At 39.3% G+C, this 25,333-nt stretch overlaps 1 long non-coding RNA gene across 1 annotated transcript in view; it reads right to left on the reverse strand.

Moving 5' to 3' along the window:
* Nucleotides 1-23,983, reverse strand: part of LOC140534469 (uncharacterized) — a 41,033-nt gene extending 17,050 nt beyond the window's left edge. The window contains exon 1 of the long non-coding RNA XR_011977326.1: nucleotides 23,724-23,983. This is a non-coding gene — a long non-coding RNA (uncharacterized lncRNA). The remainder of the gene's footprint in view (nucleotides 1-23,723) is intronic.
* Nucleotides 23,984-25,333: the final 1,350 nt, after the last annotated feature.

Genomic DNA, 25,333 nt, shown 5'->3' on the forward strand with positions numbered 1-25,333 from the left:
ATCTTTCTATGTTATTTTCTTGAAGGAAGGATTAAAGATTATTTCCATTCCTTCCTTGAATGACTGTAGCAAGAAAAATTGTACAGATTAGGTAAGGGATATTGTTCCAAAGATCCTCTTGGACTCAAAAAATGAAACATGAAATCAGCAAAAATATGGGTAAAGGTATAACATAAATATTGTATCCTAATGAGCTTTATTCTTTTCCAAGTGTTTATTTTTATTGATAAACTTTGTTTATTATATTACATTCATTTTTCCACTCCCACTAGAGAATTGTCTTTTATGTCATCATAAAAGAAAAGAAAAACAAAAGATGCTTGGAAAAACTAACCAACAAATTGAGTCTGCCAGTAGATACCATATTCCTCCAGAGATAACCTCTTTCTTTGGAAATATGGAGAGAAGCTACATTTCTCATTGCATCTTTGGGTCCAAGCCTGGTTATTATAATTACACCATATTCAGTTTTGTGTGCACACATAAACCATTGGATTTTCTTTCTGTTTCCAATATTGAGGTCATTGTGTATATTATTTTGTTGGTTTCTCTTATTTCATTCAATATCACTTCAGAAAAATCTACTGTTTCTCTAAATTCTTCTTTTGTCATAGCGATCTTTCATGACACTCATATACAATAATTTGCTTATACAGTAATTTGCTTAGCCATTCCAATTTTTTTCCATAGTCATGTGCAATTGATGAACATCTCTGTTGCTTCTTTGAGAAACAACCTATACCAGTGAGGAGAACCTTATACAAATGGGGCTGAACACCTGGTCACATTGACAGTTTCAGGAAGAGATTGCTATAGATACGTTCCTCCTTTTCTAACTTTGGTTCTGGTTCTGGATATTTAGCTGACAGTGGATGGGGTGTTGAGCTTGGAGTTGGGAAGACATTCATTTGTCTATGTGGCCCTTAGCAAATCACTTAACATCTGTGTACCCCACTTACCTCAACTGTACTATGGGGATAATAATAACACCTATTTCATAGGGTTGTTGTGAGGATAAAATAAGCTGGGATGTGTAAAGTGCTTTGCAAATCTTAAAGCACCGTGCAAATGTTTATTATTATTTTTAATGCAAGTGGACTTCAAAGATGACAAGACTGGTAATGAAGAAGGAAGAAAAGGTGACCTGGATACAAATCTATGGGTATATAAGCAGGAGATACACACACTCTCTCTCTTTCTCTCTCTCTCCTTCTCTTCCCCCCCTCTTTTTCTCTCTCTCTCCACGCCACTCTCCTTTGTCCCTTTGACTCTTTCTGTTTCTCTCCATCTCTCTGTCTTTCCATCTCTATCTCTCTATATTTATCTGAATGTTTGTCTCTGTTTTTGTGTTTCCATTTCTCTGTCTCTGTATTTCCATCTCTCTGTCTCTGTATTCCTAGAGTAAGGAAATGTGGGAGGGAATCACTGATATTACAATGGAAAATGTGAATTTTCCATACTCAGGATTATCCAGTCTGGATTATTTTCCTGGAGGTAGAGATCAAAGGATTATAGATCTATATCAGAAAGAGAAATCAGATATCAGATCAAGTCCAATCGCTCTAATTCCTATCCTAAGGTCACTCAGGTAGTGAGCTTCAAGGGTGTTATTTGAACACAGGTTCTCTGATCACAGAGCTGGGCCCCTTCACACTGTACCACAGCACCTCTCTGTGATAGGGCCAATATTTACCAGGGTTCCTCCAATGGTCTTATCACTGTCCCCATTCATTCTTTTTCATCTACCTCATTTATGGATTAGGGAATGGTTCAATGATAGCTGATACCTCAATCTCTTTTAAGGGAGACAGTAAATAAAAAAAAAAGATTCTTAAGTGTGTGCTGAGTTATTTATTACAAAGACTTGGGAAATTTAACATAGATACTTACTGATTTCTAAAGAATGACCATGATTTAATGAGTCAGTTCTGGTTTGAGAAAATGAGACCTAGTTGGAATGTAGCCTCTTTTATCTACTTTTACATACTTAGCATCAAAAATGAGAAACAAATATTGGACATGGCACATGGATAAGAGCAGTAGGCTGACTTGGTCCACTATAAATTCATGTTATCTAATCTAAACTAGGCCTTCACTACAGCCGGGCAATCCTAATTGATTTTCTGCTCCACTCACAACAGAAGCTATATTATATCTTTTCTTTTCTCCTTCAATCTCCCTCTTCCTCCCCTCCTATGCTCTCAGTTAAGGACCTTGTTTTCACCAAACTGAGACTATTTACTGACACCTTCTCTTCCACTTCTCATCTCTGTGAGCCCCTAACATCATCTATCACTTTCTCCTCTTTTACTCCAGTACCTGATGGAGAGAGATTGCTTTTCTCCATGTAAAGACCCAGGCCACGACAAGGAGGTATCCTTGACCCTATCCCCTCCCCACACTGCTCTCCAGCAGGGAGAACTTGTGTCTGCCTTTTCTTTTTATCCCCAGTGTTCAGTGCAGCATATGGTACAAAGTACCATATAAGTACATGATACTTACAAAAGTAATTAATAAATTTTTGTCAATTAATTGGTTTGCTGATTTGGAATCATGTCAACCTTGGTTCAAATTCCAGTTCTGTCATTTATTACCTGCATGGTCTTGGCCAGTGTCTTTGGGGTTATTTTCTCATCTACAAAATGAGAGAATTGTGCCCTTTTAGCTTGAAGTCTATGAACCTATCAGTGAACTAAATGACCTAGAGTATCTCCATAATGAGCATCAAGTGAAGGCATTGGGTATATTAAGCTTGAACAAGAGATGACTAGAGAAGAATATTAAATAATTGTATTCAGACAAGGGATCAAACTTGTTCTGTTGGTCCCAGAGGGAAAATTGCAAACAGACTAATAATTTAGGCTTGAAGTCAGGAGAAACTTACGTGTTTGTTCTGTTACCACTTGGAGTGTGGTCATTTGGTCACAGTGGACAGCTGTAGGCATCTGAGTACAAGTGTGAGGAGATTACCAGCATAATTCTCATCCTTCTCTGGTACCTCACTATCACCTAGAAGGGTTAGGTGAGTCAGGAAGAGGATCCCACTCCAACAAGGAGAACTGTCCAAAATCGGAATTAGATTATAAGCTCCTTGAGGTCAGGGACTGTGCGCTGGCTCTTTTCATACTCCGAATACTTAGCACAGTTCCCAGCATATAGTAGGAATACCTAGTATGCACTTAATAAATATTTATAGATTGGAATTTATGACCTTAGAAGATAGTGGGTTCTTCCTCACTGGGGCATCTTTTAAGAGAGGCTGGATAAATGCTATAGCCAGTATATAAACACCCCTCAAGTACGGATTAGTTGCTTAGATGGTCACTAAAGTCCCTTCTAAATCTAAACATACAGTGAAAAGCCTATGCTGGGAAATACTTCTTTGAAGGATTTTGGGGGAAACATGGACAAGAATTAGAACAGGAGAAGGTATGAAGAGTTTCTGATCTGGCATTGGTAGAGAGAAGGATGGAATCATGAGTTTGGAGAGAAATCCCCAAATTTTGAAATTAAAACAAGCTCAGCTTAAAAGGCATCCAAAGTAGCACAAAGTCCAAGCACACCAAAGTTTACTTTTTACCTGATGCAGCAATCAGGGCTCTCTCCCTGGAGCCAAGGAAAAATAGAACTTATGACAGAGTGTTATGTTGTAATTTGGCCTCCACTCTACTGGTAAACGGGGGAGGCAGCATCCTGATCCAAGCCTCAGAGAACTGCCCAGGCATTTTCTAATGGATTTGCCTCTGGGTAGCAGTTGGCCTTTTCAGTAGGTGTTGTTAAGTACTAAGATTTCCATCTGGGTCATTTTCCCAAGACACTCCCATCTAAACATATCCAAGCACAAATAAAGGTATAGCAGGTATTTATCTAGCACTCATGTTTTATCTATACAGATGTACAATACTTTGGATTATTTGGATGACTGCCTATTGGTCTTCATTATAAAGTATATTTCCAATGAATTATGTTAAATTTAATTGTAATGGCTTCTCAATTGTACTTAAAACATCAGAAGAAGCAGCCTTGGTATAGATAAGCTTTACTACCTTTGAAAGTTAGATGAAAATGTGACCACATGCATTATTCATGTATGATAATTATAGTTTCTTCTACTGAAGTCTTTTCAGATGCTTAAATGTGTGTTTTGGGTGACTCAGGACTCTTGGAGGCAAAGCTCACGGAGAGCAAGTACCAGCAAGTCCTAAGAAACTGGAAGGTCTTCTCAAGGGCTTTAGAGAATGGGAGTGGCCGTGAACTAGATGTGTATCTGTCCTAACCTTTACTGACTGGTTGAGGGGGTGAGGTTCTATGGAAGGCATGTTAGATTTCCAGTCAGAGAACTTGGGTTTAAATCTTGGCTTTACCACTTGAGTGATATCAGGCAAGTTCACTCACTTCCACAGGACTCAATTTCCTTATTGGTAGAATAAGGGAGTTGATCCAAATTGCTTCTGAAGTCCCTTCTGGATTTGCATATATGGTTCAAGGAACATAGTCAGGAATTTTTTTGGATGTAACTACTCATAGAAAAAGGTGGTGGAGGGGTTGCAACATCCATAGCAGGCTAGTGAAATGCTAAAGTGAGAAGTTCATTTTGCATTGGGAGAGGAATCCCTGGGCAGTGTAGGTGCTGTAGTGGAGAGTGATAGAGCACTGACACTGGAGATAGGAGGACCTGAGTTCAAATTTGATCTGTCATTAACAAGTCACTTAATCCTGATTGCCTTCCAAAATACACATACATATATGTAATTCAGATTATACATATATATGTATATATGTATAATACACACACACACACACACACATATATATGAAATTTAGATAAAGTACTTTTACAAATGTTTCCTTGGATCCTCACACCTCAGCGAGAAAGGTGCTATCTTTACTCCCTCTGTTAACGATTTCCCATTTATCTGGTATTCAGCTCGTTTTGTATGTATTTGTTGGCATGCTGTCTTTCCTGTCAGATAGTAAACTCCTTGAAGTTAGGGATGCAAAAAGAGTTGCCTCTTCTGTATCCCCATTGTTCAGCACAGTGCCTGAAATATTTGTTATTTAGTTGTTTCAGGTTGCGTCTGACTCTTTGCGACCCCATCTGGAGTTTTCTTGGCAAAGATACTAGAAGGGTTTGCCACTTCCTTTTCCAGCTCATTTTACAGATAAGGAAACTGAGGTAAACAGGATTAAGTGACTTGCCTAGGGTCACACAGCTAGTAAGTGTCTAAGCCTGGATTAGAGCTCAGGAAGATGAGTCATGCAGGCCAGGCATTCTATCCTCGTTGCTTCCCTAAATTAAACTAGCAAACAAATACATTAAAGAGTTATTAAAAGAACTATTGAGGTCAGGAAGAGTCAGACATGACAAAAAGAACTGGACAACAAGGTTTAATTTTATCAGTCCATTGATTGATTAGTTCATCCAAGTTTATTTCTTTCATTTGGCTTAATTCTACAGTTTGTTCTTATATGGTGCTGGGGAAAGAGTGATAGATTTGGAATGAGAGGATCTGGCTATGAATCCTCTTTCTAACACTGTATGACCTTAGGAAAATACATCCCCTCTCTGGGCCTCAGGTTTCTTCACCCATAAAACAAGGGGGCTGGACCAAGTGACCTTTAAAGTCCCTTTCAGCTCCAAGTCTATGATGTTATGATCATGAGATGCAGGAAGGAGGAATCTGCTGTAGGGAAAAGAGTACTAAACTTAGAGTCATAGACCCCCAAGTTCAAATTCAGGCTCACTTACTTGTGACCTTCGCAAAGGTTTCAATTTCTTCCTCCATAAAATCAAAGGGCTGGATCATAATCGTCTCAGGTCCTTTCAGCTCTCAATCTATGACCCTATGCATGTTTAGCTTGGTGGAAATACATTTTTAAAAAATCAGACATCTCTTCTTCCTTCTCATGAGCTCACTTAGCCACTCCCTTTCTCATCTAAGGGGACACAGAAATAGGAAAAATATGCTTGTCAGTTCAGGGATACCATGTTTGCTGGTTCATCTTAATAATGGGGTGTGAGCTCTTTTAAAACTCTGGATGCTTCTATCTAGTCATTCCAACTGATATCAACAGGGAGACAAGAGAATTTGGTACTGTACATTTCATTTTCCAGATCCCAGAGATCTCCCCTTTCTCCTTCACACTCCACAGGGGAAAAAAAATGAAAAGAAAACCACATTGACATCCAAAAGCAAGTCCCTTCCTCAAATATGCTGCCCTTGGTCTATTTCACTTGGTTCCTTATTTTTCCCCTCCACTCCCCACCTCCCTAGCCTAGATTACCAGGGTATGGGACCTGTAAAATTGAGTGGATTTTTCCTTCCTAGTTAAGTTTCTCTGCCTCCTCTCTCACTCCTACAGCTGTACATTTGAATATTCAGAAGCCAGGCTGGAGGTGGGAGTGAATTATTTTGGGTGGGTTCTTTTTGCTTGAGAGACTCACTCAACTGAGTGGTGAGGGCAGAACTCTCTACTCCTTGGGGAGTTTCTTGCTCAGTTACTGTTAGGGAGCTCCGAAAAGCTCTGAATTACTGTTCCAAAGTCTTCCACAGAAAAAATGCATCTTTAATGAATTATTCCAAATTAAATTTTAAAATCTTCTAAATCGTACACAGAAGCACCCAGCACAGACTCAGTTTCTGTGCAGAGATAAACCCCATTAGTAAGGAAGATGGAAGTGTTGCTTTTTGTATGCAATTCTCTCCTCCACAGCTCCTTACAATGTTGGGGGAGATTTTTCAGCTGTGTATGGAGAGGGACATGGTTCTTTCTTTCTACTCCTACTGTGTACTTTTTGTGTTCAGAGCAGGATTTTTGACTTGTCACTTCTCGGAAAAAAATAAAGCAAAAAACCAGAAGTGTGAGCTTTCTGGGGATGTGAAAAGCTCCATCTTGCACATGCCCAATCTGGCAGCAGCTCATGTTAACTCAGCCCTCAGGAAACCCTTAGAGAGCTGGAAAGAGCTTGCCACCCCCACACTAAACTTACTTCCTCAGCTTAGTCACATTGTGAGGAGAAGCGCTGACACCCTCTGTCCTGGCAGGCCTCTTAGATACCAGAGAACATGGGCAGGGTAGGCCTGGGCCTTGGCACTCCCTCCACTGCGGTATGGTAGGCACCCTTCCCCACCCATTCTGACTTGTTCTTCTTGTTGGAGTGGCCTAATCCTTCTGGATGCAGCCTGGGTGTGAGAGAAGGGTGGGAGGGAATGCTGGGTGCTTCCCTGGACACTCTGGCAGCCTCCTCACACTTGTGGTCAGCTCCCTGTTGCTACCAGCTACTAGCCAAAAGACTACACCCCATGAGGTACAGCCCCAGAACAGCTGTGCAGACAGCCTATATGGTCAGACCCTGTCTGAATGTCTCCATCTGCCAAACCCTAGGAAAGCTGGAGTTTGGGTGGACACAAAGCCCTGTGGGTAAAGGGTGTATAGAGTGACATGCTTTCAGGACAGACAGCCTGTGAAACTCAGTTTTTGCCAGACTGAGGCTCTGACAAAAAGTATTCTTTAACCATATGTTTGGTGCTAAATTCCAGTCCTTTTTGCTATTTAAAATTTTTTCTTTTATTTTTTTTTCAACTAACAAAATTTTATCTCCCACTTCCCTCTCCCCAATGGAAAAAGAAGCATAAAACCTTTGTAACAAATGTACATAGTCAAACAAAACAAATCCTTGCATTGGCTATGTTTAAAAACATTTTATCTTTGTGCCCTGAGTCCATCAAACCTCTGTCACAAGACAGGTCAGTATTTTTCCCAAGACAAATTTTTTAAAGTAAAAAATTTGCATCATATACATCTATAAATCACATGTAATATAGTGTCAATGTTGCATAGTGGGGGACCAGCTAGGTGGTACAGTGGATAGAGCTCTGAGTCTGCAGTCAGCAAGACAACTTCTTGAGTTCAAATCTGGCCTCAGACGCTTCCTGACTGTGTGACCCTGGGTGAGTCACCTAACCCTGTTTGCTTCAGTTTCCTCATCTGTAAAATGAGTTGGAGAAGGAAATGACAAATCATTCCAGTATCTCTGCCAAGAAAATCCCAAATGAGATCATGGAGAGTTGGACATGACAACGAAAAAATAAAGGAATCATTTAAGTCTTCTCAGCCTTAGTGTTTTCAGCTGTAAATTAGACCTAGCAGAGAGAGAAAACATGTTAGGAGAAGCTGGGTTTAATCCCCCACTTCCATATGATGGGTGACCCTAGGCAAACCACCTAACCTCTCATGTCCCTGGAAATTTTCTGAGACTATAGGTGGTGATCTGTATTGTATCTGTACCACTTCCCTGGTCAGACCACAGTGGGAATGCTATGTTTTCTGGGCACCACGTTTTAGGAAGCTGGAGTCAGAGGAAGGCATCCAGAATGATTTAAAGCCTCAAGATCATGTCAAATGATGACTGATTAGGAGAGCCAGGGATATTGTGCCCTGAGAAGAGAATACTTAGAGGGCATGAAAGCTGTTGTCAAGTACTTATGAGACTCTAAGTGGCAAAATGGAAAAAGAATTGGGCCTGGAGTAAGGAAGGCTTTACTTCAATTCCAGCCTCAGACACTTACTAGTTGTGTGGTCCTGGGCAAGTCATTTAACCTCGTTTGCCTGTTTCTTTGTCTGTAAATTGAGGATTATAATAAACCCTACTTCACAGGGTTGTCATGAGGATCAAATGAGATGCAAAAGTGCACAGTGCCTATATATAAGTAGGTACTTAATAAAACCCTTCTTTTCTTCCTCCCTCCCTCCTTTCTTCCTTCCTTCTTCCCTCCCTCTCTCCCTCCCTTCCTTCCTTCTCCATTTGTTCCTTCCTTCCTTGTTTTTCTTGGCCAAGTAGGAGCAATCCACAGACATTGTTAAGAAGTCAATTTGGACTTGAGGTCAGGCAACACCTTCTAACAATGAGAGTCATCTGAAGGCAGACATAGGTTGTTTGCTGTGATACTAGATCATTCCTCACTAAAGTCTTCAAGCAAAGGTTGGATAACCACTTGACAATTTTGTTAAACCCTGCGATTGTTTTAGAGCAGGGTTGGGGAACCTGTGGCCTCGAGGCCACATGTGGCCTTCTAGGTCCTTGGATGTGGCCTTTTGACTAAGTTCAAGTTTTCCAGAACAAATCCTTTTATTAAGGGGATTTGTTCTGTGAAGTTTGGATTCAGTCAAAGGGTCACACTTGAGGACCTAGAGGACTATGTGGCCTCAAGGTCTCAGGTTCCCCACTCCTGGCCCTAGAGGACAACACTTAGGCCAATATGCAAAAGTTATAGAGGCAAATTTTGATGCAATCTAAGAAATACCTAAGTGCTAGAACTGTCCAGCATGGAACAGATGTCATTGGTAGTCACTTAGTTTCCTGACAATGGATGTATTCAAGGAGAAGCTGGTGGGAAGGTAGATGAGTTGATTTCTATGAAATTCTAGGATTCTGACTTAACTTCCTTTGTCTTTCAAATATTTTTATATTTAGGTCATGATAAATACCCAAATGCCTCTTTTACAGGTAGACAAGTAGTACCTAGCCTGTTCATTTGTTCACATGTATGAACTGACACAAATAGCAAATATCTTTTTGATGGCCAGGAATAGCAGTGTTTGACTCATCCAGAGAATTTGGGGAAACTAGATGACCGAATGGATAATGTTCTTCATGGGGAAATTTATAAGGCAGCAAATGGATGTTAGCAGGTGGCTAATAAATGCTCAAGCAATTTGTTTCTATGATACTCTGAGGTAGGATTGTTTATTCCTTTTGCCAGGGCCCAATAAAATTTAGCCAGCTGTATGCTATCTCCAAAGTGATAACGAATGCTTTATCTTAGAATTCCTTGTTTTACAATGAAACTGCAGAGGAAGAGTTAGGATTCAGGTAAATAATTTATTTCCAGATAGATTTGAACTAATCTATCACTAGATAGAATATTTCAGAATGATTTTAGCTTCACTAAAAAAGAAACATCTCTTCTCCATTAATGCAATGATGAGCACTACTGTCACTCCATAAAAGCTCATAGAACACTAATCAAATATTCTTTTATGATTTGACTCAGAAATAATCTGTTTACAGTTTGGCATTTGGGGAAGACCATGGAGGATCATTTATTCATTTACTCAAGAACTATCGTCAGAGAAATAACTTAATGCTTTGAATTATTTCCCTTTATAAGGGGGAACCTGTCCAGAGTAGTATTGCAAGTCTGAAAAACTGAATAGGTCCATGTGGCACTTAAGAGGAAAGGGATGTTTTGACTGCTTATAGTTTGTGTTCTATGTCTGAAGTTTGGGGAAAATGAAACTTGCCTTGTATTTAATTAATCTGAGTCTTTACATGGGAGGTGAGGACCTCTTTTGCTTTTGGGTTGAGAGCAGGATGGAATGATATTCCCATAAGAAACCCTAGGTTGAGGCATGAACCATGGATATTATTTGAGAGATATAGACAGGAATGAAGTCAGTCAATGTGAGTTCTTAGCTTTGGTAAAGAACACAAAGTTACATACTTTAGGGACCTTACAGTCTAATAAAGGCGAGAAACATGCTTCGAGAATAAAGAATAGATTAACATAGATGTGTAGAATAGGTATAAACAATATTCAATGGGAAGTAATTCATAAGAGAGAAGTTTTTCTCAAGATGTATGATTTCATTGGTGTGAGTGCTCCTCTGCCAACATACACTGCAATCCTTCCACACCTTACTAGATAGTCTTCATGAGTTGTGACCAAGTCTGGTGACCAATCTTCTGGTGATGTTGTTTAGACGTTTTAGTCATATTTGACTCTTCATAACTCCATTTGGGGTTTTCTATGGCAAATATATGGCCATTTCCTTCTTCAACACTTTATAGATGAGAAAACTGAGGCAAACAGGGTGAAATGACTTGCCCAGGGTCACATAGCTAGTAAGTTTCTGAGGCTAGATTTGAACTGAGGTTTTCCTGACTCCAGGTCTGGTGCTCTATCCACTATATCACCTAGTATTTCCCAATTTATCTAGATTAATCAATAGAGGATAGTCACTGTGCCCATACTTGAAGCTTGGTAGAACTTGGTAGAACTTGTGTGTTGTTTGTATCAGTCCTTGAGGATCTAGGTTCCCCTCTATGCCATGACAGGTCATTGGCATGGAAATTTTCTTGTATTTGTCCTCTTGCCTGCACTTATATGATTACTATCTAAATTCAGGTTTGTTGTTCGGTCCTTTTCAATTGTGTCTAACTCTTTGTGACTTCATTTGGGGTTTTCTTGGCAGAGATACTGGAGTGGTTTACCATTTACTTCTCTAGCTCATTTTACAGATGAAGAGACTGAGACAAACAGGGTGAACTGACTTACCCAGGGTCACAGAGATAATAAGAGTCTGAGGCCAGATTGGAACTCCAGGGGATGGATCTTCCTGACTTCAGGCCCGATGTGCTATCCACTGTACCATCTAGATTCATTCATGTGCTTATTGGTATTTCAAGAACCTTCTAATTAGTCTCCTTGCTTGTGTTTCCTCTCCTCTCCAATTCATCCTCCATAATGTTGCCAAAATAATATTTCTGAGGCATGGGTTTGAACATGCCCTTTCCCATTCAGATATCTTCACCAAATTCCCTATTGACTCAAGTATCAAATGGAAAACCGTTAGGCCTGGCTTTTAAGGCAATTCTTAACCTGGTTTAACCTGCCTTAAATACCTACATGCCTAAGCCTTAGTTTATATCGCTCCCATTTATATAAACTATGTTCCAGTCGAGCTGGACTAGTAGCTGTTCCTGACCTTGACATTCTCATCTCCCACCTCTATGTGTTCATGCATTTGTATCTAACCTTTGCTCTCTGGAATCTTCCCTTCCCTTTCTCCCTCCCTCCCTTCCTTCCTTCCTTCCTTCCTTCCTTCCTTCCTTCCTTCCTTCCTTCCTTCCTTCCTTCCTTCCTTCCTTCCTTCCTTCCTTCCTTCCTTCCTTCCTAGTTGATGGTTGAAGACCCAGTGGCTCCTGCTGGTTGGCCCCTTCCTGTTGTTAGTTCCTGTCTCCTATTAAAATTACCCAACTCAGAGGCCAGTGACTTTAGCTCTAAGGTTGCACATCTACATATCTATATCATGTGTATCTTGCATGTAGGTATTTATTTACATTTTGTCTTCCCTTGTACCATGAAGGCTCCTTGAGGGAAGGGAATGTTCTTGCATTTCTTTGCATTCTCAGCACTTAATGCAACTTCTACCGTATAGTAAGGACTTTGCTCTAGCATAGGAAGTACTTGATAAGTGCTTTTTGATTGATTGACATATCCCCCCAGTACAATGTAAACTCCATAAGGGTAGGGACTCTTTGATTTTAATAGATGCTACCTGAGTTTTTTACTTTCTATCCCTAGTAGCTAGTCTAGTGTCTGACACGTGGTAGGTTTAATTGATGCTCTTTGCATTGTTGAGGAAGGAAATTATGGCAAGTTATATCATCACACAGACTGAACATTAAAAAAAAATCTCTTGCCCAGTTTCTTTGGTTCTTCTTGAAGTTGCTTCCTAGGGCTTCCTCTTTCTCGCCACCCACTCACTTCTCAACTCATTGCTGTCTGGCTTTTGAACCACTGGTAGGATGAAACTGCTTTTTCTGAGGTTACTAGAGAGCTTTTAATTGCCAAATGTGATAGCTCTTTCTCTGCTCTTAGCCCTCTCAGTCTTTCCTCAAGATTTGACACTGTTGACACCCATCCCCTTCATACTTTTCCTTCAGTTTTCATGACTCTCATCTCTCCTGGTTCTTTATTAAACCACTCCTTCTCACTCTCCTTTTCTGGATGCATATCTAGGCACTCTTTCTGGATTCTGCATCTACCTGTCTACCTTTCCGGTAAACATTCATGTGCCACTCCCTAACTGTGGGTACCACCTATGGTTCCATCCTGTAATTTTTTCTCTCTATACCCTTTATTCTGGTGATCTCATCAGTTCCTCCTATTTCCCTCAACATCTCTCTTTCAGTGACTTGTGGAGACAGTATAATGCTATGGAAAAGCACTGAATTTGGAGTTGGAGGAACTGAGATTTGGACCATGGCTTTGCACCTTCTTATCTGTGTGATCTTGTACATGCACTCCTTCCCAATTTTCTCACCTATAAGATGAGACAGTTAGACTAAAATAATCTCTAAGGTCCCATCTAGCTCTATAGTCATGACTGCATGAATTGAAAACCCTAAACAAAAAGTGGTTGCTTTAGCAACGAAATGATATGATCAGAATGAGACAGTGTCAACCCTGATATAATTCATCAGTGCCGATAAAATTCTCTTTCCTTTGGCTGATACCCATCTCTCATTGTGTTTTTTTTTTTTGTGCTATCTTTGCTCTCTAGAAAGACCTGTTGCAGCTCCCAGACAATCCATCCTGACTCTGAAATGTAGCCAACTACTTTACAACTACAGTTGACCTTATGTATGAGTGAATATATGCTTTAAATTCTCCAAGAACCACAGGAGCCATTGATATTCAGAACAACAGGTGTGGGAGATTTCAGATTCCTTCCCATTTTTGGAAACTTAAGTGACTCAAAAGGAATTTTGCATCCATCAGATTGTAACTTATATCTTGAGAACTGCATTGGGTGAATTTTATAGCAACAAGTTGAAGACGGACATTTTTAGTTCTTTCCTAAAAGTTAAGCTGAGATAAAAAGAAGTCTGAATAAGCCTTTACTCTTTAATTATTTTTCTCTAGGCATTTATGAAGTCCCTGCCATTATATTAGTGCCAACCATTGTATAACTCCTGGGATACCGAGAAAAATGAAATAATGCCTTTCCTCAAGAAGCCTATATTCTAGTAACTTTCATTCTTCTGGTACAAGTAGGCTCATAAATGAGAATTATCACAGATATTGGAGCGCAAGTCTCTGACTATATTCCTATCTATGAAATGAGCTGATATCTATAAAGTACTTAGTATAGTGCCAGGTATATGGTAGGGATTATATAAATGCTTATGTCCTTCCCTTCCCCTCCTCCACCAATCTTTTGCATTCATTTGCTAATTAGAAGGTCTGGGGGAGGGGGATTGCAAATTATGAACCAGAGTGTTTCACCCTAATGACTATAATGCTGGTTTTGCCTCCACACCTGTAGACATGACATGGGAGAGGCACGTTGTTGCTTGCAAAGAGCAAGAGTTGATAGGTCGAGAATGACTGCTTGAGTTGTTTCCAGGTGTGAGTGAGTGAGTGAGTGCGTGAGACTGAAAGGGGTGGGGCAGGGCTCATGCCTATGGCTAAGGCTGGAAGTCTGGGTCTCTTCACACAGAGAACCCATGGGGATTGCCTGGATTAGCAATGGGACATGTCCTTAGGTAAAGAGATCAGTCAAGTCAAATCAAGCATTTTATTAAGCACTAAGTATGTGCTACACACTATGTTTAAACGCTATTAAAGGTGGGGAACCTGCAGCCTTGAGGTCACAGGTGGCCCTCTAGGTCCTCCAGGTAGGCCCTTTGACTCAGTCCAAACTTCATAGAACAAATCCTTTTAATAAAAGAATTTGTTGTGTAAAACTTGGACTCAGTGAAAAGGCCCCACCCAAGGACCTAGAAGGCCACAGGTTTCTCACCCTTGCACTAGATCCAAATCAATCTTGGCCCTCTAGGAGTTCACAGTTGAACAGAGGAGACCACATGTAAATAACTGTACAAACAAGATGACAGGATAAACTGGAGATAATCTCAGTATTAAGAGGGACCAAGATAGCTGCTGCTATTCAGTCATTTCTGATTCTTCATGGCCTCATTTGGAGTTTATATGCATGTATGTATATATCAAATATATGTTATATGTTACCTCTATAATATATAGAGGTATATATATACATATATATGTGTATGTGTGTATATCTGTCTATCTGTATATTTCAGTCATTGTTCAGTTGTGTTTGATTCTCTGTCACCCCATTTGGGGTTTTCTTGGCAAAGATCCTAGAGTGGATGACTCTTTCCTTCTCCAGTTCATTTTACAGATGAAGAAACTGAGGCAAACAGGGTTAGGTGACTTGCCCATGGTCACCCAGCTAGTAAGTGTCTGAGGCTGTATTTGAACTCAAGAAGATGAGTCTTCCTAATTCCAGTCCCAGCACTCTATCCACTCCCCTACCTAGCTGCTCTAGAATTATGTATCTATATATAGACAGATATTATATGTATCCCTATAAGATGAAATTCCTTGAGGGGAGGGACGGTGTCATTTTTCATCTGTGTATTCCCAGCATGGAACTCATCACCTTGCGTATATTTCAGTGCTTAGATATGTCATTACAGAGCCATAACTATTATTTTTTCATGCTTGGAACAAGCTTTGCAAGATCCCAGGGGAGCAAGAAGAAAGAAAAAAAGTGCCTCAAGCAAAGTTTTTAGGATAAATTTGGCTGGGATAAAATATATTACATATTCCTTGATAGCAGCGACTATTTAATTTTTAGGCTATGTATTCTAAGGATCTATCAGAGTGCCTGACACATAGTAGGTATTTAATAAGTGCTTGTTTGTTGATTAGCTGATTGAGAAAAGAGATACAGAGGCCCCAGGATACTAGCTCTAAGAACCCAACAAGTCTATTCTACCATGAGAGTAAATGAGTAGGGCTTGCTCACTTAAGGGGGATGACAGATAGGGGAAGAATGTCTATGCCATTTGATAGATATTCCTAATTTATTTTTATTGAACAATTTTAAAATTGAAATATTCTGTTTTTGCAACATATTTATTTCTGGTTTTATCTCTACTCCTCTCTATTAAACCTTTTTTTGTAACAAAGATTTAAACAAAAACGGAAAAAATAGTCTGAAAAATATACCAATACTTTTCATCTGACAGTATATGCCATAATCCACACTTAACAGTAACCCACCTCTGCAATATTAGTCTCTTATTTAAATCAAGGATTCTGTTTGCTTCAATTTCCCCATCGGTAAGGTAAGTTGGTAAAGGATATGGCAAACCCCTCCAGTATCTCTGCCAAGAAAACCCCAAAAGGGATCATGAAGATTCAGACCCAACTGAAAGGACCTGAACAACAAAATTCTTTCCGACTGGGGTCTGAGCTCAGTTGTTCCTACGCCGTTGAAGGAGTGGTTGTACTAAAAAGCACCCTATAAATCTCAGCGTCCTGGGAAGAAAACATCCATAGCTTCACCCTAATTATAGTTCTGCCTTAATGGACCTCATTGCTATGGGTCCTCCCTAACAACCCACCCACATCTGGCCATCTTGTGTGACTCTCATGTCCATGTCCTTCCTAAGTTCAGCACGAGCGATTGATCCAACATTGATCTCGTTATGGTGGGTATGTCAGTGGTGTCTATGATAAGTGTTTATCTATTTAATTGAATGCTTTTTGTCTCTTTTTGTATTCCCAGAGCTTAGCCCAGTGCCTGGAACACAGTAGGCATTTAATAAACATTTTCTGATTGGTTTGATTGAATAATAATCTCTGGGTAAAGGAAAAAGTGAAGGAGAAGCTAACAGATACACAGAAACAGAGACTGAGCCAGAGAGAGACGTAGAAAGAAGCAATAAGACAGATCGACACAAACATACACATTCCCCAAAGAGGATCCAGCCCCACGATCTGTGCAAAGACAATCCAGGGAAACCCACGCATCTGTCAGGCACAGGTAGGGCTGCCTCTCCTGCTCTCTTTGTTTTCAGCTCTCCCATCTTTAGAATAGGGCTGCTAATCTGCCCCCTGCTTCCTACAGAAGAATGTTTTGAGGATTCATTATATTAAAAATAAAATAGGATCTCTAAAGCTCTTCTAAGATAACAATTACACCTTGCACTTATAAAGAGCTTACTTATTATCATAAGAGTTAGATAGCAGCAGGGGAGGAGAGAGCTTGGGAAGGGGGTCGTTATCTCCTCACTTATCTGCCAAAGAAGCAGGCATCATCTGCCAGCTAAATTTCCTTTTCCCTCTTTGAAGATTTCTGTTCTGGTAACTCTCCATGTTCTAACTCTTCTTAAGAAAAAAATGATGGGGGGAGTCATGTGAGGGGAAGATTTGGGGTGTGGGGGATGGTTCAACAGTCATGAAGAGAGGAGGTTCTTTGGTGGTGTAGATTTACAGGCAATTCGTCCTTTATTAAAGCTGAAAGCAACAGTCTTGGGCAAGAAAATGAATATGAAGCTTTACATACATATATGGAAATATAATCATTTCTGGCCTGCATGGAGGTTGTGAGCAGTTTATGGAGATAAATTACCTTCATGCCCTTTATTTTAAGAGAACTTTCTGCTAATGCATGACATATATTTCATATTCTTCTTAGATTGCTGGACTGCATAATTAAAGGAGAATTCCTTCAGCATGAGAGTCTGCCTCTGAAGATATAACATAGCATCAGTCCTTTGTTTGCTGGATGACAATTTCAAGATTAATTTTAAAAAGGGGGGTCCAGTTTTGCCATATAGAAGGGCAACAAGATATTATGTATAGAGGGTCGAAGTTGGATTCAGAAGAAATGGGTTTAAATCCACCTCTTGTGTAATCTTATGCAAGTAACTCAGCCTTTCTGAATCTCAGACAATCCTCTAAGACTACAAGTTGCATGACAGTTGTTTTCTTGGTTGGTTGAGGATCTGCACATTGTTTCCCACACTGGAACATGGGATCCTTGAGGAAGGGGATTTTTATTTTTTCCTTTCTTTATATTCTTAGGGTTTAGTATAGTTCCTAGCCCATAGTAAGTTGTTGATTGTTGACGGACTGGAAAAAAAATACAGGTCATCAATGGTCAAAATGATTTACTTTCATTATATTAAATGCCTCTGTAAGCACACAATAATGAATCACACATAATAACGCTATGAAAAGTGCTTTGTCAATTAAAAAAGGGATATACTAGCATAAGAAGGAGGTAGCATGGTGCCATGAGAAAAGCACTGGCTTTTGGGTTAGAAGAACTAGATTTGAATTCTGCCTCTGTTACTTATCTTACTAAATGTGTGATTCAAGCAAGTGATTTAATCTCACTGGGTTTGGGTTTTGTTATCTGTAAAATGAGGGGTGAGGCTAGATAATCTCTAAGGTTCTAAATCTGTGATGCTAAAACATTTTTCTGAGCACCACTGTGTATATCCCTAGTGCTCAGCACAGACCTTTGCACATGGTGAGTGCTTAATGAATATTTTGAGTTCATTCATTCTCCTAAAACTTAACCTAGATATCCTCTGAAAAAAACCAGATCAATTAACATAAGCTGCCAGCTTTTAATTCATTGATAATAATAATGATGGTGATGATGATAATAATAATTATGGTTTTAATATAATACTTAAAAGTTTAAATAGCTCTTATCCTTACAACAACCCTGAGAAGTAGGTCATATTATTATCCTCATTTTACAGATGTGAAAACTGAGGCTTACAGAAGGTAAATGACTTGCACAGATTCACACAGCTAGCAAGAGTCCCAGGGAGAATTTGAATTCTTCTGCTCCTAATACTGAGTTCAGAGTTTTATCCACTGGGCTGCACCAAGGCTACTCATGGGCATCCTTGCCTGCCATTTTGGGTGCTGAAAAAACTATGCATCTTGATACACTATCTTATGCTATACCATTCTTGCCTTGAGGAATGCCCTGTCATTTGTCCTTCATTTTTAACAAGGACCAAAGACATCATGAGGTGGTGTCTTGACTTGCAGGTGAATTGGGTTTAAGTGAGGCAGAGTCGTGCAAAGTTGTCAGCCTCATTCTCTCTTCCAGTCATTGAAGTCCAGGGAAATACCCCAAGAGACACTGCAAAACCCTGCTTTTTATCTGCCCTTTGACTACTCCATTGAACCAGACTGTGGACCGTGTGTGTGTGTGTTTGTCCTTTGTTGCTGAAGAAGACCATGCCATGAGAGAAATGATGACATGACTTGTAGTTGACTTTGTTTTGAGTGAGGGAGGGATGTGCAGGTCACCAGCCTCACTTCTCCTCCAGAGCCATCTGAATCCAGTGACCAGATATTCATCAGGATGACTGGAGATGACTCAGGATGAGGCAAGTGAAGTTAAGTGACTTGCCCAAGGTCACACAGCTAGTGAGTACAAGTGTCTGAGGTGAGATTTGAACTCAGGTCCTCCTGACTCCTGCACTGGTGCTCTATCCACTGCACCACCTAGCTGCCTCTAGTGGGCAGTGTAGAGAATAGAGAAGCAGGTGGCAGTCTCACCTCTGCCCCTTACTAAGGAAACTCTACCAGGGTTGAAGCTGCTTTTGAACAAATTTCTTTTTCTTCCTTCCTTTCTTTCTTTCTTTTGTTTTTTTCTTTCTTTCTTTCCTCTCTTTCTTTCTTTCTTTCTTTCTTTCTTTCTTTCTTTCTTTCTTTCTTTCTTTCTTTCTTTCTTTCTTTCTTCCTTCCTTCCTTCCTTCCTTCCTTCCTTCCTTCCTTCCTTCCTTCCTTTCTTTCTTCCTTTTCTTCCTTCCTTCCTTCCTTCCTTCCTTCCTTCCTTCCTTCCTTTCTTCCCCCATGAAATCACAGATTCTTCAAATATTCACTTTTACAAACATTGTAGGGCTAGTGTAGAAGTCCATTTGGTGCCAGTGGTCAGGATAAAATAGTGACATTGACGTTTTCAATTGTTCAAGTTTCATGAGATACAGTGAATTTGTGACTGAATTAATTCCATCAGTTTGAAATTCTGCTGTGTGAATTCTAGTTGAGGACAGATACTAGCATTGATGGATAGCTGAGCTCTGTTGCTCAGATAGATGTGCTCAAAATTTGGTTCTCTTTATCCACATGGTAGAACTCTATCCATCCCCTTTCCAAGATGAGCCAAGAGAGGGGAATTTTTGTCCATGAAAAAGAGTAAGATGTGGACTTTACAGGAAGTATTATGATCAGGATAAATGTTGGATTTCAATTGTTGGAGGATCCAGGATGATACTTGTGTGGGCATTCTCTCCATTGATATAGATAGCAGCCTGATTTGGTGAATCACTGGGGACCAAATCATTCATTATCTGGTGGCCTGTCTATTCTCTGATGAGGAGCCACTCCCAGGTGAGGCAGACTGTCCCTAGATGACAGATACCTGGCCTAGACTCAAAGCCTTTGCACCTTTCCAGGAGTGCCTGTTACTAGGATGGGATCAGCTTTGGAAACTTTGAAAGACTGTTGAGAGGATTGTCAGATCACAGACCTAGTAGTAGAAGGGGTCTTAGAGATCATCTGGGCCAGTGAGTTTTTCACCTTTTTCTGTGTAGTGGACTCTTTAGAAAGTTTGGTGAAGCATATATATGTAGTCCTAGAGAACAATACTGGATAGATGTTGACATTTAATTATCTCAAATTAACTGCTTTAAAATTTTTTTTTAGGGATGTTTGTTCCCTAAATCATATACTTAGCAGAATAAAATTGTTCAGTGTGTTTTCTGAAGGCATTTTGCTTTCTTTTTGGAAAAAGTCAGACATAGAGGATGGTAGTTGAGATCTCCTAAAAATAAATGTAATTTATGACCGTTTTTGCATGCAGAATGAAGGCAGTACATAGCCCCAGCTTCACAAAGTTGTTTTTCAGAAACATTAATTCTTTTTTAAAAATGTTTTTTTCTAACCCTTCTCAGAATCATGTTTTTAAACGCATAAAATAAAATCCATAGGATTACAAAGAAAGGTTAGTGAAAATAAGGAAGTGATTTTTCTCTCCTGAAATTTGTTCATGGACTCCAGATGAGATCCCCTAATCTAGACCCAATCTCCACATTTTACAGAGGAGGAAACTGAGGCCCATGGAGGTTAGCTGCTGTATTTTAGTTGCTTAAGTTGTGTCCAATACTTTGTCACCCTATCTGGAGTTTTTATGACAAAGATATTAGAATGGTTTGCCATTTCTTTCTTCAGCTCATTTTACAGATGAAGAAACTGAGGCAAACCACTAAGTAACTTGTTCAGGATCACATAGCTAGGAAGTGTCTGAGGCTAGACTGGAACTTAGAAAGATGAGTCTTCTGGATTTCAAGCCCAACACTCTATCCACTGTGCCATCTAGCTGTCCTATGGAGATTTAGTGACTTGCTAATGATCATACATATTGTAAATATGAGTGGCTGAATTTCAGTCCAGGTGCCCTGACTCAAGAACTGGTGTTCTTTCCACTGGGTCACCCTCTTTCATTGCCATAACTGCTGACTAATAACAGTAAATAACTTTCATGTGTCACTTTAAAGTTTGCAAAATCCTTCTTATACATGATCTCATTTAAGCTTTATAACCACCCTGTGAAGCAGCAGGTACTATAGATTTTATTTTTCCCATTTTACAGATGAAGAAACTGAGATTTAGAAATCTGAAAGGATCATTCAAGGTCACACAGTTAGTAGATGTCAGAAGTGGGACTTGAACCCAGTATTTCCTGACTCCAGAAGTTCTTCAATTTATCCATTCTATCTACCTCCATCTGATGACTTGGCAATGTAGTTGAAGTAGGGAGGGCTAATATTTTGTCATGGTTAGGATAAGCATTGGTTCTGAAAAGTCAGTCAATCAATGAATATTTATTGAACATTCTGAGGATGGGACTGTATCAGACCCTTGAATGAGAATGGGCTTATGTGCTTTGGGCAAACCTTACAGAATTTACACTCTTCTGGTTTAGACTTCAAAAATCTAGCATTAGAGAATGACCTGGCTCATGTGGGGCACCAGAGAATAGGACTGAATAGATTTTGACTTGAAATTACTGCCAATTAATTGCCTTTAATTTTAGGGAGCTTTGTTCCCTAAGTCATTTATTTAGCAAAATAAGGTTGCTCAATATGCTTTCTGAAGTCATTTTACTTTCAGAACAAGTCAGAAATAGGGGTTGGGATTTGAGATCTCCTAAAAATATACCTCGAGGCAGGTGCTGGACCTGGAATGAGAAAGACATGATTTCAAATCCAGCCTCAGATACTTACTAGCTGTGTGACCTTCTGTTTGTCTTAATCTATTGGAGAAGGAAATAGCAAACCACTCCAGTATTTTTGCCATGAAAACTCCATTAACTGTATTGGCAGCTATGGCCACACAGAGTCAGATATGACTGAAAGACTGAACATGAAGAACAACACTTATGATCATTTTTCATGCAAAATGAAGGCAACACATAGCCCCTATTTACTAAAAGTTGTTTCTTGGAAACATTAATTCTTTTGGAGATTTTGGTTTCTTCTCCTCCCCTGGATAACTGTAGATTATTAAAATAAAGCTCCTCAAGACCTTGTTATTCAACTTGTAAAAATTTGATGGGTGTAAGCAATTTGTTCTACACTGTTAATTCAAGGACAAAAGCAGGCATACCCATGAATAGGCAAAGATGCTGTTAATAGCTTCAACAAATAGACTGAGGAAGCCAGAGACCCAGAACACATACCCTTTATGGTAAGAATGGAGGGAATGATGGGATCTGTTTAACATCAAAGAGGGAAAACAAAGCGATGATTTTTGGTTTATAGGAAAACAAGCCAGTTGAATTAATCTTAGGATCATTAGAGTATACATTTAGAGCTGGAAAGGACTTTAGAGGTCATCTGATACAATCTGTTTATTTTACACATGAGGAGACTCAGGGGACAGAGGGGTTAAGTGATTTACCCAATATACACAGATAGTAATCTGGCTTCTACAAAGTTTTTCCCTTTCATTTCACTGGGAATAGCCAATAACTAAAACGTGGAATCTGAAGAACTAGGTCCAGGATCTTACTAGTGGTGTGAGTTTGCTCAAGGTACCTGTAAGGACCTCAGTTTCCTCTTCTGTAAAATTAGAAAAATGGTCCATATACACCTTTGAAAACTGCTAATTGTTCAGAATGGCTCATACTTGAACCACAAATTGAAATCAGTACTTATCTTACTATCACTTCATTAGGTTTATAAGAGTATCAAGTGAAATAATCTTTGTATTATTTGTAAAAATCATTATTTTTACTCGTTCATTTCTTTGTTTTTACCACCTGGATATATGATTTCATTAGTATAGGGAGTAATTTTCTTTACCAAGGAAGACACTTATCTTTTCTAGTACAGTGTTAGTTTCCTGGGTATAATCAGAGGTGAAGAGTCTTGCTCAGTGTCACGCAGCCAGTAAATATCAGAGACAAGATTTAAATGCCTATCTGTCTGATTCCAAGGCTGGATCTCTATCTATTATGTTATATTTACTTCCCAGCTTTTATTAAGCGCTTCCAAATAAATTCCAGATTTCTTAGCCTGGCATTCTAGGACATTGAATTGTACAATCCCTCCTGATTTTTCACATTGACATAAAGATCCCAACTTTTAAAGCTTGAGCAGTCATTTTGTGTCATCTTTTCATTTTACAGATGAGGAAACTGAGACCTAAGAAAGTTAAGTGGCTTTCCCTTGTCAAGTTCATATGGGTAGAAAGTGGAAAGCCAGGATTCAAAGCTAGGACCTTGAATTCTGCACCCAAAGGTTTTTCCAGGGCACCATACTGCCTCATAAGCCATTGTCAAAGAGAGTGCCAAAATGAAATTGATCAATCCAAGCCAGATCTTTCTGGTGTTTTCTGTCCCAAAGATCTAAAGTTTTTGGATCCTCAGCATAGACTGACAAATGAACAGCAACTATACCCCCGCCCCCAACCCCTATTCCATCTCCATCATACAGGGGATGAATATTCATGGCTTAGGGGAAAAATACTCTGGGAGACTCTAGTCCCCAAATTCCATGGCTCTGCTCAGAGACAATGTCCTACCTGTTTGCTCTCTTCTGGATTCTGGCATTTTGCACAGACAGGTGACTCAAAGCCAGCTTGTAAATGTCAGCAGGGAAAGCTGGGCTTCTCTCCTTCTATGTGCTTCCAGCAGACCCAGGGCAAGAGAGGGGCTGATGGCATGATTCTCAGGATTACTGACCAAATATGGTGCCTTCTCACTGGAGTCTCTCAGATGTATTGCCTTCTTTCCTGCACTAGCACAAAGTGTGCCACAGTTGAGTTCCAAACTACCTTTCAAGCTTTGTTTCACACTAATCTACTTCATGTGCCTTCTATTCTAGACAAATTCAATTATTAGTTGTATTACAAACAAGTTCTGTGTTTACTACCCCCAATGCCTTTGTTCATGGGGGATCCTGCCTCTCCCTCTACCCCTATTTCCTCCCTTCACTAAAGCTATATCTTTATATTGATATCCAAATCCTTATCTATGTATTTATCTAATATAGGAGGGGGATGGCTAAATTTATGACTTAATCTCTATGGGAAATTTCCAGCATAGAAATTTCCTCCATCAGTGTTTATCACAATCTCAGTTGTAATGTATAGTCTTAGGTAGGTATTGAGAGGTTAAATGACTTGCCCAAGGTTACATAGCCAGCAATGTCAGAGAGAGGACTTGAAATCAGTTTTTCTTAAAAAAAACTTTTTTTTGTTATTCCAAACCTGACAAAAACCAACAAATATGAGATTTTCATATTTAAAGAAGAACAAAAAAGAGAATCATATATGAAACCTCATATCTTTCTGAGACTGCCTGTTTTCTTAAAATATATTAAATATATATTCAATAATTTGTTTTCAAGCTGTTCTGTTTTGTCAATATCTCCCTCTGGACTTGCCCAAAGTCACACAGGTAACAAGTAGTAGAACTAGACAGCACAGGCTGTCTCCTTTTAACTCCAAGACTCTTTCCCTATGTCACACTACCTTTCATCATAGTTGATGTTCACCATTTTGGGTTACCTTCTCAATCATCAAGACAAGTTTGAATACACTTCAATGACCATGCTAAACACAATTGACTATATATGGGGCATTATGCCTGATAGAAGTCACAGATGGGTTGTTGGATTGGAGCATATGCCTTAATGAGCTCAAAGATCTCTTAGAGGTTTGGCACAATTATTTGAAAACTGGGAATTTGAGATCTACAAATCAATTTTTACCTGTTTTATTAATAAAATTTAATTTGGATATCTTGAGTTGATGGTTTGTGATTTAGATGGGTCAATTGTCTTTGCAAGAGACAAATTATAAAATTTTAAAACATCTTATTCTAGAAAACTGGTAATTATGTCTGGTATATAAGATAATCATTTATTAATCATGATATTTTGTAAAGAACCCTCCCCTTATGCAGATGACTGCAGGCAGCATAGGATAGCAGAAACCTTTGCAAAACTTGAAGAACTATATAAATCTGAGCTATTATTATCATAATCCAGTTTTATTATACATATGCATATATATTACATATATATGTCTGTCTATCTTTCTGTAATTTCTTCATCTATTTCTAAATTGTTATGATTTTATTATTGATCATACCAATTGTGACAATAATAGCTGATATTTACAGAATACTT

Source organism: Notamacropus eugenii, chromosome 3, assembly GCF_028372415.1.
Source record: "Notamacropus eugenii isolate mMacEug1 chromosome 3, mMacEug1.pri_v2, whole genome shotgun sequence".
NCBI classification, from domain to species: Eukaryota; Metazoa; Chordata; class Mammalia; order Diprotodontia; family Macropodidae; genus Notamacropus; species Notamacropus eugenii.